Source organism: Gossypium arboreum, chromosome 10 (assembly GCF_025698485.1).
Source record: "Gossypium arboreum isolate Shixiya-1 chromosome 10, ASM2569848v2, whole genome shotgun sequence".
NCBI lineage: Eukaryota > Viridiplantae > Streptophyta > Magnoliopsida > Malvales > Malvaceae > Gossypium > Gossypium arboreum.
The window spans coordinates 9309588-9327976 of NC_069079.1; the positions used below are offsets into that span (position 1 = coordinate 9309588).

General features: G+C 31.2%; 1 non-coding gene across 1 annotated transcript; it reads left to right on the forward strand.

The window, feature by feature from the left end:
• The first annotated feature begins 17698 nt into the window (after positions 1 to 17698).
• Positions 17699 to 17895, forward strand: LOC128282983 (U2 spliceosomal RNA). Its single transcript, XR_008273329.1, has one exon. It is a non-coding gene; the product is annotated as a U2 spliceosomal RNA (small nuclear RNA).
• Positions 17896 to 18389: the final 494 nt, after the last annotated feature.

Below are 18389 nucleotides of genomic sequence, written 5' to 3' on the forward strand. Positions count from 1 at the left end.
ATCAAGTCTCTAATGGGTATAAACTAATTTAGGCAAGTTGCAGGATTTTCGACTATAGATTTATGTATTATGTAAGTTAAGTAAATTTAAGTAAACTAGTTATGTATGATATGATATACATTTAAGTATTATGTAAGTTATGTAATTTATGATATGATATATATTTATGTAAATTATATATTTATCTAAGTTATATAAGTTATGTAAGTTATGTAAATTATGATATAAAATATATTTAAGTATTATGTAAGTTATGTAAGTTATATATTTATCTAAGTTATATAAGTTATATAAGTTATGTATGTTACATAAGTTATGTAAGTTATATATGTTATATAAGTTATGTAAATTATGATATCAAATATATTTATGTATTATGTAAGTTTTTATTTCACGATGTGGAAAATCACATGGATAATACATATCAAATATCAAGTATCTACAGGTAAGTAAGGGATTAAATAATATTTAATTAAATAATATTTATAAAATTATTTTAATTAAATAATATACATGTCGTTCGCTTTTATTTGACAAATCACATGTGCGTTAAAATAGTCCACACTTAATTTAATTTATGTTTTACAAGTCATCTTTTCTTAAGTACATATTAAAGCACTGTGTGGACATCCGTATTTAGCTTAAAAGCTATGATTTAGTTTGAATAAAAGTTTAACTTAAATGGTAAAATGGACGATAATATTTGTGATAAAACGGAGAATAATATTTGTGATAAAGCAGACGAGAATATTTCAATAATAATTTAAATTTAAGTTAAAAACTATATAAAATATTTTATTAAATATTTGTATATTAGATGGGACATATTAAATTGAAACATACAATTTTTTTAGGATTCATCATACGTGGCGTTGTTACACCTAAGGAGGATCTATTATATCTTGCATCTCGATATAAGGCAACCCGTCAAGTTTCCAAATTATATACTTTGAATCTTTAAAATATTTAAAATAAGGTTGGAGAGAAGGTCGTATTGTTGTAATTTTGATAAAAAGTAGTTATAACTTTTAAAGAAATTTAAAAATATTAAATATTAAAATAAAACATTATTAATATAAAAATAGTAATTTGAATATAATAAAATCAAAAAGAATCGTAGTTTAATTTTTATAAGTAAATTGGAAATAAATTAAGGTTATATAAATATTCAATAGTAAATGAGCTCGATAGAACTTTTTCAAGTCTTTTGAATTTTTAAGATTCATCATACGTGGCGTTGTTACACCTAGGAAGGATCCATTATATCTTGCAACTCGATATAAGGCAACCCGTCAGTTTCCAAATTATATACTTTGAATCTTTAAAATATTTAAAATAAGGTTGGAGAGAAGGTCGTATTGTTGTAATTTTGATAAAAAGTAGTTATAACTTTTAAAGAAATTTAAAAATATTAAATATTAAAATAAAACATTATTAATATAAAAAATAGTAATTTGAATATAATAATATCAAAAAGAAACGTAGTTTAATTTTTATCAAGAAATTGGAAATAAATTAAGGTTATATAAATATTCAATAGTAAATGAGCTTGATAGAACTTTTTCAAGTCTTTTGAATTTTTAAGATTCATCATACGTGGCGTTGTTACACCTAGGAGGATCCATTATATCTTGCACTCGATATAAGGCAACCCGTCGGGTTTCCAATTATATACTTTGAATCTTTAAAATATTTAAAATAAGGTTGAGAGAAAGTCAGCTATTGTTGTAATTTTAATGGACAAGCAAGCTACACGGTAATAAATGTAGCACCCCAAACCCGGCCCAGAAGTTATGGCCGGATCCGGCATGCCACATCAAAAACGTAAAAAAAGAATTTCATTCTAAGTCCAGAAAATCGTACTTGATATTCAAAAGATTAATTCATTAAGGGTTAAGGTGAATGGAAGCTGTGCACCAGGTAGGAAACCGGAAAAGAGGTGGTGAGTCCATCGGACTGCTTAAGTACCAAGCTCCCTTCGGATCCAATCCTAAACATGCATACCGCCATTGCCACACCATAACGGCATGGATATTTCTAGGAAACCGATTTGATTAAGTCATTTTTAGGAAAAGTGATTAATTTTGGAAAATACTTTCATTGCGGAAGCTTTGCTTGTTGTCGTGTTATTTTGAAATCAATTGTTGTTTTTGAAAACGCGCCCTAAAGCTATCCAATTTCAACAGTTAAAATAAGTATTACTTATCTTAGTAATACATATAAAAAAAACCATCAAAAATAAATAAGCGGCCTTATTACATTTAAAAACCCAAAACTTCAAATGTAAATAAAAGGATGTCCAGTTCACCAGAAGAAAATCAAACTTTCAGAATAGGTGGCCACTCCGAATTCCCTCACAGCTCCAAGCCCACTATGGTTGGGGATTACTTGCGTGGATGAAAATAAAAGGGGTGAGTTTGGGGAAACTCAATGTGTAAATTAACCCAACCATAGCCTATATCAGCTCAAACCACAGAAATAGAATAAGTTGGCCTTAGCCCAGAACAGAATTCAGAATAAAGCCCATAGGCCCATAACAGAACAAAACAGATATTACATGTTTATGCAGAAACCCAACCATATCCAACCGTATACACCACCATACCAACCTTACACCGTGTGGGGAGACAACTCGACCCACCCAACCGCTACACACCACAGAATTTGTAGCATGGCTGCCAGAACAGATAATGTGACAGAGTCACCAGATACAGATAATCGTGGCAGAGCCACCAGAACAGATATATGTGGCAGAGCCACCAGATCAGATATTTGTGGCAGAGCCACCAGATCAGATATTTGTGGCATAGCCACCAGAACGCTTCCTCCATAATATAACCCATGTCCCCATGCAACAGATATATAATCATGGCATACATCATACAGAATCAGATCGTCATGCTTTTCAGTCAAAATTAACCCTAGGGGTATAACAGTAATTTTACACCTAAGGGTATAATAGTAATTTTTCATACATAGGGGTATTATAGTAACTTACCTTCAATTTTCCTCCTCCTAATGACCGAATACTCAAGAGCTTTCTCCTCTCTTTTCTCTTCTCTAACTTTCAGGTATGATGAACAAAGATGGACAAAACTTTGTTCTTTTCACTCCTTTTTCTTTTAATAAAACTTCATATTTCATCCATTTAATTCTTTAATACAAAAGACATGAAATTCTTATCATGAAACATTTACCTAACCCATTATCATGAAACATTTACCTAACCCATTATCATGAAACATTTACCTAACCCATTATCATGGAACATTTACGTAACCTATTATCATGGAACATTTACCTAACCTATTATCAATTTGTACCATAAATTATGGATATCAAGTGTACATTTTGTCTACAACAACATGATGGCTGGCCACTTCATGTAAAATGGGAGGTTTGTCATGCAAATCCTCCTATTTTGCACTCCTATTTATTTGGCCACTTCAATTTAGCCTATAGCATTTTCAAACATTTTCACATAGGTCATATTTCATAATTTCACCCCCTTTTTGTTATGGAACAAAAATTAACTAAAATTTTCGGGTTCTATCTTAAGTTTGGGCTTTCTAGAGGCCCACTAACATAATTAAACCTATGCCAACATTCACAGGATTCCCGAAAATTGGGGCGTTACAATAAAATTAATTCATACCTATTCATACTTAAGTTGAATCAAATAATAATTAAGTTCAACCAAATATTTAAAATTAATTTGGAAACAAAATAGTTCTACTCCAAACAGAACTAGCAATTAAATCTTTACAAAATCGCAACCCCAAAATATTAATTTTTCCAAAATCATCATGATAAAACTATTATTGATTAGAATTTTGAAATAAAGCCTACCTTAATAAAACGTATCTGGTCTACTCCACTCTCACCAGCAAACAGAGGCTAGAGTAAAAAAAGAATTATGTATTATGTAATTTAAAGTGAAAATGCATAGAAATAACGAAAAATTTTAGCAACGAAACTTGTACGTACCTAGAACAAATGCCAATGGCTGTGGTGTATTTAGTTGCACCAAATATTAATTCAGGTGCTTGATAGTACCTAGAACAGATGTAAGATTATAAGAGTAGCACCAAATATATTTCAGTTTAAGCAAATATAAAAACTTTACCTATATCAGTTTTGCAAGTGCCCACTTGTACCAGGATCAAAGACACTGCCAATGAAGCTATACACCTTAGCAAAATATGGCAAAACTGCACAGTAAACACATAAGTTGGATAGAAACATGAAAAAGCACCAAAAGAACATCTAAAAACAAAAATGGAATCACCATTAGTATGTAAACATGAAAATGCACACTTTAAACAAACCAACTTTGCATGTGCGAATCATACTCCACAAAACTCATAAACATTAACTTCTCCTAACCAGAATGCCAACTTTATGTTTACAGAGGCCTTGATCAAAACTAACATAACTGTTGATTTATAACTTATCTAATAAGAATCACAGAATATGCAGAAAGTACCTAAGCATTTAGTTTCAAGAGAACCATGTATTCGAAGGAAAAGAACCAGAAAATGATCAATGTATGCAAAACCTGGTCTATATTTCAAAACTGGAGTAAAGCTTTCATCTAGTACCAAATACATACATATATAGAGACACAAACACACAGCATACATCTTCCATTACCTAAATCATTTCTTGCAAATAAAAGATAAGTAAGCTTCTACATGATTCATACTAGATTGCTAATCCTAGCAGAAAAAATGTATGATTCAGTTTCTAGAGATGTTGAATCTTTCATCATAAACATAAAAAAACATAAAAGGAAAAACATGTTGAAAGAAACATAAATGTTAGGGAAGACAATGTTTACCTTGATTGAATTGGAAATGTTTTCTTGAGGGTTTATTTGGAGATGCTTGGGATTGATCTCTAATAATGTCGAGAGACTTCCTACTCATTGCATTTGAAGAATGTAAGTCTGCTTCGGTCGACAAAACAATCAAATGAGTTCTAAAATAAACAATATTTAATGATTGGTATAATATTAATTATATTTGCTAATAACGTGGGAATAAACAAATAAAATGATAAAAAAATAGAAGCTACAAGAATTACTAAAAATAAAGCTACGTCAACAATGGTATCATGAGAACAAAAATTAAAAATCCGAATTAAGTAAAAAAAGAGAAAAATATAAAAGAGAGACAAATAAGGAACAAAGGGTGGTTTTGTTGGAATAACCGAAGTTGCGGATTTTCCACTAAAATCATAGTTAAAATTCTAGGAAAGACAGGTAAGTAACATCACCCTAATGAAGACCATTGTGAGGAGAAATAGGACCAAGCTCAATACCATTAAAAGACAAGAAGTTACATTGTATACATATTATCATTGCAATTTGGTATAAATATTTCCTATTATCCCAAAGAATGCTAACTATCACACCAAGATTAACATTAACCACGACAAAAATTTTTCTACTCTGCTCAAGCTCATGCTCTCTTATTGTCGACTTATCCTCAATGCAATTAGAGCAGGAACGAAAACCTAAGGAAACAACTATTGTTGCTCCAAGAATTTGAAAGTCATCCATATATTTGGGATCATAGTAGATCCAATAAGCTTAATCGAGGAACGTAAAATCTGGGCTCATCCTTGGAGCCTCTATCTTCCCTCAATAAGCTTAATGAATGCAACAAAAAAGCAAACCACAACGAAAACAACAATGAGAGCTACCGGCACCAAGTCATGCTCAATGAATCAATCCTATCTAACACGCAAAGTGGAGCAAGAAAAACAACCATAACAACCAAAACCAATAACTTCCTATGATCCCAAAAAACATGTCCTAACCACTTATCGAAACCCCAATATGACGAACCGGACCAGACATAACATCACCCATAATAATCAAATAAACTATCAGGACAGCTGCATTGTTGACAATTATGCAAATCTCAGACAAAACCCTAGCAGTTCTCCCCATTGCAATTTGCACAACTTCCCTATAAGATCTAGCTTTACAAGAAACTGCAAACCTAATCAACATCTCGACACTAATTTCAGACAAAATCCCAACTAGGTTTATCCAAAAAATTCCCTAAAACAAGCCCCAGAACCTTCATAGTAGCAGCTAAAGCCATGATTCCAGCACCAATAATTATGGTGGTTAAGTTAAAAACAGCACTAGAAACACCAGACCCGGTATTGGGTTTACTTAAAACAAGGGTATAACCATCCAGATCAAACCCATTTCAAACCATTTCGAACCAAAAAAAAAAGGCAAGTAATACATGAAAAAACAAACAAACAAAACCACACAAGGAAAATAAAACAAAACAAAACAAACGACCCAAGTACGAAAGTTGAGTTGCTTTAACACGCAAAAACTGAAGGATTAGATTAATTGGTTTAGACCATAGTTGAACTAAATTCAGTGTTCTATAAGGTGACTTTTGGTTTAAGTAATATTTTCGAATTCAATAGGCTGACCTTACCGCCAATTCATCATTGACGATATTTTAAGGAAAGAAAAGAAATCTTGTTGAAGCTTCAAGGACCCAACGAATAAAGTGAAAGAAAAAGCGATATGGCTTAGCGAGTTACGAAAAGTTTGGGATCGATCGATTGTATAGTTGACGTATGAAGAGTTGGCTCTTCTAGTTCGGTTCGATTTAAATCGAGTGAGAGAGAAGTGCTTTGCTACTTTTTCATAACATTCAGAAATTGAGCTTTGTACGAATCAACTAACCCTGATTTGTTGATAAAATGAATCGATAGGGCTTTCTTCTTGTATGTTTTTTAGTTGATGATCATTGGGCTAAAACCCTAAATATGAAGCATATCACCGTCGACGAGAGGAAAGGGAAAATAATTAGGGATTTCGGGGATAGGGAACAGATTAAGGGAAAAGAAGGGGACTTGGGAAAAATGTTAGGGATTTCGAGTTTGGGGAATTAGGGGATGATTTGGGGAAAAAGAAAGAAGGGTTTTCTGTTTTAGGGATTTAGGGAAGGAAGAGACGAAATGGGGAAAAATAACTTAGCAAAAATCGAAACTGATTTCAGGTAAAGGGCATAAACCACAGGAGAGAAAAAACGACGCCGTTTCAAATAAGGAAATTTTGTGACGTTTTCAGAAACGCGCCGGTAATGAGCCCTTTTGCGGCATTTTTAGTAAAGCGCCACTAACGCCCTTTTATCTACACAACAAAACGACACCGTTCTAATACGAGTTGTGGCGTTTATATTAGAAACGCCGCTAAAGCTGCTACTATTCAGAGGAAACGATGCCGTTTTACTCTAATGTATATTGAAGTTTTATGGCGTTTTCTAAAAAAACGCCGCTATTTCCTATCTTTTGCGGCGTTTTATGTATAAACGCCACTAATACGTGAATATTTTATAAAAATTGATCAAAATTTAAAACTATATATATTTAGAATTTCTTTTAAATTATATCTAAATAATGTTACTGTGATGTACAAAATATATATTTCAATCTTCAATATATTAGGTTTAGTACAAATTCGCAAGAATATCATAAAATTCTAAATATTGGTTCAGTCTTCAATAATAATATACCTTAAACTTTAAACCTCAAACTATAAACTTACACTCTAATTAAACCCTAACTATAGCTAAAATTTTATTTTGATTTAACACACATTTTAAAATACATATTATGTATGCATATAAATTAATTAAATAAAAACATGATGCTATTTATTATATCAAAATTAATTAAATATTTTACAAGATCTAGATCAAATTACAGTTCATGTACACAATTGCACACTAAACCACTTTTCATATATATATTTATATATTTTTAAAATAATAATTTATATATATTTATCTTATATACATTTATCTTCTACATTAAAATTCAAAATTATACTCTAAATTTAAAACCCTAAACTTCAGACTCTAAACCCTAAACCTTGGACCACAAACACAAAACCCCTAACCCCAAACGTTAAACTCCAAAACCATTCGGTAACCCCTAAACCAACCATAACTCCTAGACCATAAAGCCCAAACTATAAAGTGTATTTTAAAAACTGTTAACCCTAAACCATAATATTTGTAGACATATTTTTTGGAATTCGTGTGGCCAATGTTAGTGTAGTACAAATTAAAACACACATGTATATATGTTTATATTCTTATATTAAATAATATGAGTATGTACAAAATAGCTTGAATCTTAGTAAAATCCAAATGTTCTTCAGTTAATTTCTAGCTAGCTAATAGTATCATTTCCTTAAACCCTTAACCTAAACTTACACCCTAAATATATATTATAATCTTAATATATATTAGAAGTTTAATATATATATATAACGAGGACAAAAGTAATTCAAATAGAATCTTAATGCTTACCAAAACTCTAAAATAAATTAATTTTTTATCATTAATCATAACCTCTAATCCCTAATAGCATAACCCTAAAACATATATATGTACCTATTTTTAAAATAATAATTTATAATTATCTTATTTAGATTTATATTATAAAAAATCCAAGATACACAAGTTAAGTAGTTTACTATATTTACCTCTAAATTCTAAACCCCAAATCTCAAATCCTAAACTCTAGGCCCTAAACACTAAACCATAACCCATAAACTAAATTACTTTTTTGCGGCGTTTTTCCAAAAGCGCCGCTAAAACATCGGCCTATAGCGGCGTTTTTCCAAAAGCGCCGCTAAAACATCGGCCTATAGCGGCGCTTTTCTAGAAGCGCCACTAAAACCTCGACCTATAGCGGCGTTTTTCCAGAAGCGCCGCTAAAACGTCGACCTATAGCTGCGTTTTTCCAAAAGCGCCGCTATTGTACAGTTTTTAGCGGCGTTTGGGCCAAGAACACCGCTATTGCTCAGTTTTTAGCGGCGTTTGGATCAAAAACGCTGCTATTGCTCTGTTTTTTGCGGCGTTTTATTGCAAACGCCGCTAATGTAAAATATTTGCGGCGTTTTTTGTTCAAACGCCACTAAAAACGCCGCTAATGCTCTGTTTTTTGTGGTGTTTTTTACTAAAACGCCGCTATTGCTCTGTTTTTAGTGGCGTTTTTGGTAAAACGCCGCTATTGCTATGTGTTTTACAATTTTTGCGGCGTTTTTTGATAAAACGCCGCTAAAGCCCTATTTTCCTGTAGTGGATATGATCGACTGGGTGTTGACAGGTGTTGGCTTGACGTTGATCGGGCTTTGAGCTATCAACCTTATTATAAAAGAATAAAACTTTAACAATTAAAAAATGAATTTTTATATAATTTATAAGCTTTTATTTTGAAATTTTGAATATTTCTTAATATATATTTTAAATGTTTTGATACAAAATTTTAAATTTTATAGAATTCATCTATAATATATAAACAAAAATATCCTTTTATTTTTCATGGTGTTACTAAATTAACATTAGAAAAATATCTTTTAATATATCACTAACTATTGTATGATAATCATAAAATAAATAACATTTAATCATTAATTATTGGATATTTAATCTTTCTCGATTTTATTATGACAGTAAACAAACAATAGTATTAATTAAGCAAATTATTCGATTGAACTTTGTATTTATATTTAATTACACTTTCTATTTTAAATTAACAATCAAAATTAAAATTTAGGAGTATAGATAGATGTGTTGACTTCCATAATCACTCAAGTCTCGATTGAGCATTCATTTTTTATGGTCATGATCCTGCTTTAGTATAGTTTCACATTTATGAAACAAAGATAAGAGATAGCAATAAAATGCATCTTTTTGATATTTCAATATCTTGAGACATTTTCTCTTACAATTTGAAGATACTAGTTTGGATAAGAAGATTTACAAGGTTTTACAGGTTGATTATATAGGGAAATTAGGTCTTTCTTCTTCAAAACATAACATTTTAGCCTTGATGAAATTCCTAACCATGTATTTCAAAGTAGAACAATTGGTCATTGAGTTATGATCATTTTTGTAATGATAGCTACAACGCTCAGTAATATTATACTAGTTTAGATAAGAAGAATTACAAGGTTTTGATAAGATGATGAGGTGGAAAAAGCGAAAGTAAAAACTCAATGTACATCATAGGAATTGAGATGAACTAATTCTTTGTCCCCTTATTAGGCCATTCTTACCATTTTCACTATGTATGTATTGTTCATATGCTCCTCTTTTCCTTTGTTGAGCACATCCCTGTATAAATTAAACTTTTAAGAAGAAAACGACCGACTCATGTCTTATGAATATCATTTTTTATTATGTAGACTTCACTTCACTTTCAATAAAATTTGTTGCATATGGAACAAATACAGTTCAATCAATGTGTTTTATTAAGTACGTACTTTAGTCATGAACCATGACTTACACTAATTAGGATAAGATAGGCTTTCGATTTTTCTTTCCTTGAAACATAGGTTGGACGATGGATTTATAAATATAGATTTGATTTATACACTTAATAATTCTAAATGGAATCATAATGTTTCAATCATAAATTAGTTAATACGAAAATATCAGGTGTATTATACATAGCAACAATGAGCATGCTTTTCATATTTACTAGAATTTAAAGGATCGATATTTGATATTGAAAAGTATTTAACACATTACTATAAAATTAACAACGATGTTGATAAAATAAAACAATATTATTTTGTTCATAAGCAAATAAAGTCTAGCTCACCATGTTGTAATCCCATAAAGCCAAGTGTCAACTAAATATTAGGATAAATTACACTATTAGTCAATTTTTAGTGTGTTTATATTTGGACATCAAACTAAAAAAATTTTTAATTTCATCACTAACATTTTTAATTGGTTTTGTTTTAATCATTCTTTGTTAAATCCTTAACGAAAATGATGATGTGACATTTTTATTGAATATAATAACACAATTAGTCCACATACCTAGCATATGATAAACAAAACATAAGGGTGGGATAAGGGTGGGGCATATAAAGAGAGAATATCACAACATTTAAACATCCCTAAACGAGGTGCGGCATATAAACCTGGACGAAGTCGATGGGTGATCATGAGTCTCATGGCCTAGGGTAGTCAATAAGTGACCTCAATTGCACTCGGGAAGAAATGATCCTCTACATAGCTTCAACAAGGTTATATATATGTTACACACTGAGCTTATCGCTCATTTTGTCTGCTTGTTTGAATTTCAGGTAACTTTAAAATTTAGGCTGGATGACGTAGTAGGAGCTAGGTCAGTTTCAGCTTGGTTATTTTTCTAGTTTATCTAGACTTATACTAGTACTAACTTTTTGGATTATTGTTCTAAAGATTGGATTTACATGGATTGCTTTTATTTCATTAAATTACTTTAAACTATTTGAACTCTAAGTAATACAAGTCGAACTTTTTAAAAATAGTTATTGTAACTATCTAAAATTGGCCATAACATGTACACTGGGTTTGGAATGTTACATTCTTCGTCTTTTGACCAATATCAAGCTACAATAAGAGGAAAAGCGTTATAATATCCAAAAAAATTCATGTGCAAATTCACCAACATGCAATGTGCTGTGCAGGAAAAATTATACTAATTTTGTCCATAGCAAACTAAAAGTTCCTTCTGACATAGTCCAAATGTAACATCCCTAACCCGTAACAGTCACCGGAATAGGTTAAGTGGCATTACTGGACTTGTAACTCAGTTCAAAACAATCATTTATCAAATGTTGTTTCGTTTCAATAAATATTATTCATTCATATTCAATATGTACTAAAATCGAGAATATGAAGATTTAATCATGCATTCAGGACTAAATCGATAACATTTTAAAATTTTAAAAACTTAGAAAAATTTCAACATTTCAAGGGTCACACGCCCGTGTGAATAGGCCGTGTGCCTCACACAGCTAGTAGACACGCCCGTGTCTTAGACTGTGTGAAAACAGGGCATACATACTGACTTACACCACACAGCCGAGGACACGCCCGTGTGCCAAGCCGTGGGAAAATTAGGGAGGTTACTGACTTGAGTTACACGACCGGTCGCACGCCCATGTGCCAGCTCGTGTACCACACACGGCCAATAGACATACCCATGTGTCTAGGCCGTGTCAAACCTGAAGGGTATACTGGCATTAATTCGAAAGGGTACCAGATGTAACACCCCTAACCTGAATCCGAACGCCGGATTAAGGCTAAGAGGTATTACCGAACTAAACATTTAATTATCTGATTCACAGTGTCAATAAACATAAACAGAGATCGAGTTGAAATACATACTGATATTTAAGTTATACGCCATTTTCGTATGGCCAAAATATTTACAATTTCAAAACATAGTTATCATCAGCCTAACCTATACATGCCATATCGAGTCCAAAATATAACTATACCAAAAAGATCGATAGTGTGATGAACTGCTGACGATCCCCGACTCGGTGGCCAAAATCAACAATCTATAAAACAGAGAAATAAAGAACATAGTAAGCTTTCAAAGCTTAGAAAGTTTTAAGCATCACAAACAATTAAAGACTTATCGAAAATCGAAACATTCATTCACACTTAAGTATCATTCTTTAATACTAATAATTCACAAAAATCATTGACTGAATGTACATGAGTACATAAAGAAATTTTTAACATATAATTCATATACAAATATACCATGACCGATTAAATCATTCTCATATTCACAAATATAACCATCAATCATATTTATATATATATTCTTCTTTGATGCTAATGGTTCACTTCGAAATCAATTCACCGATGAGTAAGTAATACGTACCTGAACATTTTAAATGTATAGTACTTACTCGACGATGGTTTACTGCGAACATTCAATATCGTAATCTTACTTAACTTACTGGCATTAAGCCTGTTAGGTCTTAGGACTTGAAACCAATTACCAGCACAAGCCTGCGGGAATTTAAACCCAGTATAATACTAGCTCGAAGCCTAAGGGACTTTAGCCCGGACATATTTCCAGCACGAAGCCTGCGGACCTTAAGTCCGGATATAATTCCAGCACTAGCCTGCGAACCATAAGTCCGGATATACATCACTGAATGTCATGCATACTTATTCACAAGAAAATTCAATTCACATAACATCACACAATCATAGTTCATTTATTCCATTCGGATAATAGCATAACATGGGCACCATTCATATAACTTTTGGCTCAATAACATACATAAGAATATATGTCCATTTACTTTCCAAGCTTAACTTCAAATGTTTATTCGGCTTTAAGCCTTAAACATAAATTATTTGTCACTCAACTATATTCAAATAGAATCAATAGATCGCAGTACAGTTATCATACACATATCAAGACATTATCAATTATGTACTAAATGTGACTATTCAAAACTTACTTCGGATATACTTGAACGGTTGCGGAAAGGCTACTCGATTACTTTCTCTTTTTCCCTATCCAACTTCGACCCTCTTTGCTCTTGAGCTTAAATTCAAAAATTTTAAACTAGTCATTATTCGACTATTCAAGCATTTCTTCAGAAATATAATATATATATTCGAATTTCACACACATAGATCATAGTAAGTTTATAAGAAAACATTAAGCAACTCCTTAACAAATTTTTATCAATGATTACCTCATAATCACAAATTCACAATAAGCTGTCTTCCTGAGCAACAGTCACTAAATTATTTATAACCGGAGCTACGAAACTCCAAATCAATTTCCGTAAAATATACCTGAAAATAGACTCATATATCTTTTATCCATAAAATTTTCAGAATTTTTAGTTTGGCCAATCAATACCAGATTTTTCTTAAAGTTTCCCCTATTTCACTGCTTGACTAGTCTGACCACCCTTTACTACGAATCAAATTTCTAATTGTACAGAAGTCAAAATATGTTCTCGTTGATTTCATTAGAAACTAGACTCATTAAGCTTTAATTACATAATTTATTCATCTTCTAACTCCACTCCCACAATTTATGGTGATTTTCCAAATTCACGTTATAGCTGCTGTCCCAAGCAGATTTACTACAATTTACTCTTTCACAACTCTTTGCATTCATATTATTAAAGCATGTATATCACCAATCAATTTCATCACAATTCTATAATTTCACTTAAGCATAATCTCAATACAATACATCGTGTTCAAATCATTATTCAAGTTCAAATTCGGCTAGCACACATATACATACTAGCAACTAAGTATTAACATTGCATTTCATACTATAACCGTATGTATAGCTCATCAAAATATATTTATTCATGTTCCCTTAACACATATTGGTCAACTAGATCATGCATTATTCTTTGGCACATTTGGTCATTAAAGCAATCACCTATTTAACTTTCAAGTATTTTTATACTAACATTTCTCCCAAGGTCAAATTCATATACAACTTTTAATACTCATACAAAGTTTATATTTCAAATAATTTATGCACACACCATTAACCTACTAATTAACTAAACAAATTTAAAAATTTTCTTTAACTAAACATATATTCGGCAATGACCACAACAATTTAACAAACCTTAAAAACAATCTATAACAATTAAATTCATCTTAAATCCCCCATGACCGAATGTGCATATATATAAAAACTCAAATAACAACAAAATTTTCTTTCCAAAATGCATATATATACATACGGCAACTTCAATTCATACCTCTCAACAATGAATTCAACTTCTTCAACCATCATTTAAGCTACTTTAACATCTAAATAACACCTTCCAAAAACTTATCAAAATAACACAAATTTAGCAACTTGCCAAATGCATATATATTCAATGATTCATGAATTTAAACCATGGGTTAACTATACTAAGCACTTACCAATTTAATTTCATAAACAATTACATAAAAATCACATTAACATACCTTATTTCAAGCTCAAAGTGACCGAATGCTATTTCCTCCCTTTTCTTTCTCTAATATTCGGCTACTAAGGAAGAAGACGATACAAGCCTTTTGTTTTTCTTTTGTTTTTCTAATATCTTTTTAATTTACTAATTTTTTTATTCCATAAATTAAGCCATTACCATTTTATAATATTATTACATAACACATATTGCTTATCATCATTATCATGGCCGGCCACTACTATTAAAGTGGGGAATTTGACATGCAAGTCCACCTTTTTGATTACATGCATTAATAGACCATTTTAAAATTAACCTATCACATTTCAAAATTTTCTCACATAAGTCCTATTTAATAATTTCACATACAATTGACCAAATTAAAACATGAAATTTTCACACGTGCATGTACACATGCAGTAAGCATAGATTATAACGGTTAGTTATTTTTATGACTCGGTTTTGTGGTCCCGAAACCACTTTTCGACTAGGGCCAAATTAGAGCTGTCACACCCCAGGGGACACACGGCCATGCAGCATGACCGTGTGTCGCACACGGCTGAGACACACGCCCGTGTCTCTACCCATGTGGACACAAATAGGTCATTTGTAAAGCCATTTTACCACCTTAAAAACATAAGCATTTACAAGCATAATTGACCACATTTTCTCAACTCAATAGGCATCCAAAATATTCATTTCAATACACATTATTTGCCATATCAAAACCTACCAATTTCATATCCAAATATCTATTTAACAACATGCATAATCCATTCATTTAACAACCACATATCAAGACTTCACTAGCATAATTTCATTTCATCATTCCTTGCTAAAACATACCATAATTGAACACTTCAATTCAACCAAAACATAACATCAAAATAAGCCAAATCACATGGCTTAACTTATACACAAAAATATGCCAAAGTCCTAATATCAAGTAGCATAACTAACATCTTTCAAACTAGCCTATGCATGCCATATTTACAAATTCACAAATTCAAAAGTACCAACCAGAAATTGGATAGCGTGATGAGCAACTCCGACTTGTCCAAAACGAGTGAGATAACGAACCTCTATAAAACATAGAAAAAGAAACAGAGTAAGCTTATAGCTTAGTAAGCCTGTATAATACAGAATTAAACTTACCATTACTACATAATCAAAGCAACATTAAAATTGCCAACAATTCAATTAACCAACACCTAATCACAAGTATCCATCACATGTTAGTCATTGCAAATATATAAAATCATCCATTGATATCATACTTTACATCATTCCACAATTCACATATCATATATATATATAACACTAGTAATATTTGTAATTCGTAACTTATCCGTATAAACAGTATTCAGGCTCGTTGAACTTATTAGAACTTCAAAAGATACTCGAGTGAACATCATCCGTAATCCGTCAATTTATTATCATATACGCTTTTTTGAGCCATGATCGATAAGCTCCCCCTGAGTTGATAATAGTAAGCTCTAATGAGCTGAAATGTTAAGCTTTATTGAGTTGAACAGTAAGCTCTTACGAGCTGATATATCGGTAAGCTCATACGAGCTGTGGTGAGTTCGCAACAAATGCAGGAGCTCGACCAAAACAGTAATCTCAGTATCATGTCATTCGTATCCAATGAATTCATGTAGTTCAAATAGGGCTCGGTAACAAATACATTTTAACATTAAAGCATTCATACTTCAAGTATTTCAATTATACATAATCATTTCACTAATTATAAGTATAAAAAAGTTCAATTCTAATTATACGAACTTACCTTGAGTTGCTCAGATGAAAACTATAGGCTATTTGTCGATCTTTCCTTTTTCTCGATCTAAACTCGATCTCGGCTTATCTTGATCTATGTCTTATCAAATTCAATACATTCAACATCCAATCTATTCAACTTAGTCCATAATTCATATTTTGGAAAATTTACACATTTGCCCCTATACTTTTCAATTTTTACAATTTAGTCCTTATCACATAAAATTACAAATTCATGCAATTTAGTACCTACCCATGCCTAGTCGAATTTTATAGGGACTCCTAGCAGTCCATATCTTTCATTATCTCTCAATTTTAACCACATAATTTTACAATTTCACAATTTAATCCATATTTTTCATTTTTGTCAAAAATCACTTTATAAAACTAGTTCATCTATCACCAAGCTTCCATAATCTATCATTAAACATCAAAGAACTCAAGTATTTAAAAATTTCACTTTAAAAAATCATGAAAAAGTTCAAAAATTGAGGTGCAGGCTAGCTAGAATATGAAGCAACGATCTCAAAAACGTAGAAATCATTAAAAATCGAGCTCAAAACACATACCTGTTTAACCATGAAAGTGCCGAATATTAAAACCCTATAATAGCTTTCTCATCTCTCCAATTTTGACAAGGATGAATCAACAATAACAAAATTTTGGTTTTGTTTTATTATTAATATTAACTTAATACATAAATTACCATAATAACCTTAGTAATAAAACATTTAAATTCAATAATGGTTGTCTATATTTGTCCACTAGTATTATCAATGGACTAATTACATAATAAGGACTTCCATATTAATAAACCATAGCTATTTAATACTTTTAAACAGTAGAACTCAACTTTTACACGTTACGCAATTTAGTCTTTTTTACCAAATTAAGCATTTAAACGGTAAAATTTCTTTACAAAACTTTCATATAATTACTCTATCATGCTATAAACTTTAATAAAATAATAAAACAAATATTTTGACTTCGGATTTGTGGTCCCAAAATTACTGTTCTGATTTGACCTAAAAACGGGCTGTTACACCAAATCCCATAACGACAGCGCAAGCCAAGGCTAATCCAGAGATGCATTAATAAAGAAATATCAAGACAAGTTTCAAGGTCATACCTTTCTCAGCCTTTTGGCTAAGATCAAGTGTAGTATATGTTCTTATTAGTTTAATATTTGATATGTGGATTATTGATCCACATGATATTAAATCAATATTTGTAGGGGGGGAGCTCATTGACAATAGCTTTCTATTGGGGTTCTCGAGTGTCATCTTTGTTTTGCACTACTACATTGTTCTGGCACACCCCTCTGATTGTAGTTTTGACCTTTGGAACCAATAGACGGTAGCTTCTTATTCAGATTGTTTTAATAATTGAGGTGTAAATCTTTTTAGAGACACTATTTCAAGGGCTAATTTAGTCCAAACCATAGGGCTATAATTTCTTATTATTTTCAGCTGCATCCTTAGTTACTGTTTGCCCTCCTAAGTTAATTGTTAGAAGCTATTTGATTTTAATTTTTTACTTACTATGTAACATTATTAAAACTCCCTTAGTAGAAATCATCCTTAAAAATTAATTTTTTTTACTTTTCAAATGCACTTTTACTCAGAAATTAAAATTTTTAGCTTTTCTTGAGCTAAAAGCACATCTGGTAGCATTATTACTTTTTTATACCTCTATTTTTCATCCACTTTAAATTGCAAAATGCTAATGTAATTTTTGAATATTTATATTTGGTATATAAATATTACTCCTTTTGAAACTTTAATCCAAATACATGTAGTAATTTACTTTGTTAGGT